This window comes from Penaeus monodon, chromosome 20 (assembly GCF_015228065.2).
Source record: "Penaeus monodon isolate SGIC_2016 chromosome 20, NSTDA_Pmon_1, whole genome shotgun sequence".
In the NCBI taxonomy this organism is placed as follows: domain Eukaryota; kingdom Metazoa; phylum Arthropoda; class Malacostraca; order Decapoda; family Penaeidae; genus Penaeus; species Penaeus monodon.
In genome coordinates this window covers 14553768-14554081 of record NC_051405.1, presented here as the reverse complement: position 1 = coordinate 14554081, position 314 = coordinate 14553768, and the positions used below count along the sequence as shown (strand labels likewise).

General features: G+C 28.7%; 1 protein-coding gene across 1 annotated transcript in view; it reads right to left on the bottom strand.

The window, feature by feature from the left end:
• LOC119585652 (E3 ubiquitin-protein ligase MARCHF8-like) overlaps positions 1 to 314 on the bottom strand; it is a gene marked incomplete at its 3' end in the record, with an annotated part of 97074 nt that overhangs the window by 77072 nt on the left and 19688 nt on the right.

Sequence of the window (314 nt, the reverse complement as noted above, 5' to 3'; positions counted from 1 at the left end):
GTGTTCCGTGGAAAACGACAATACTAAGAATATTATAAATAAATAAAGACTATTATTATAACGCTTTCTACTCTTCCCTTCTTTGTTTCTTTTCACAAAACAAAACAAAACAATATACGAAAAGCCTACCACCACCCAATAATAAACAGAACAAATAAAGAATGAAACAGATCACAGAAGAATAGATAAAGATAAAAAAAAAAGGGAGAAACAGAGCAAATAAAACAGAACCCACACACAAAAAAGAAAAAAAAATCAAGATATAAACAGGCCAGAAAAGAAAACAAAACAAATAAAGAAAAGAATAACTCCTC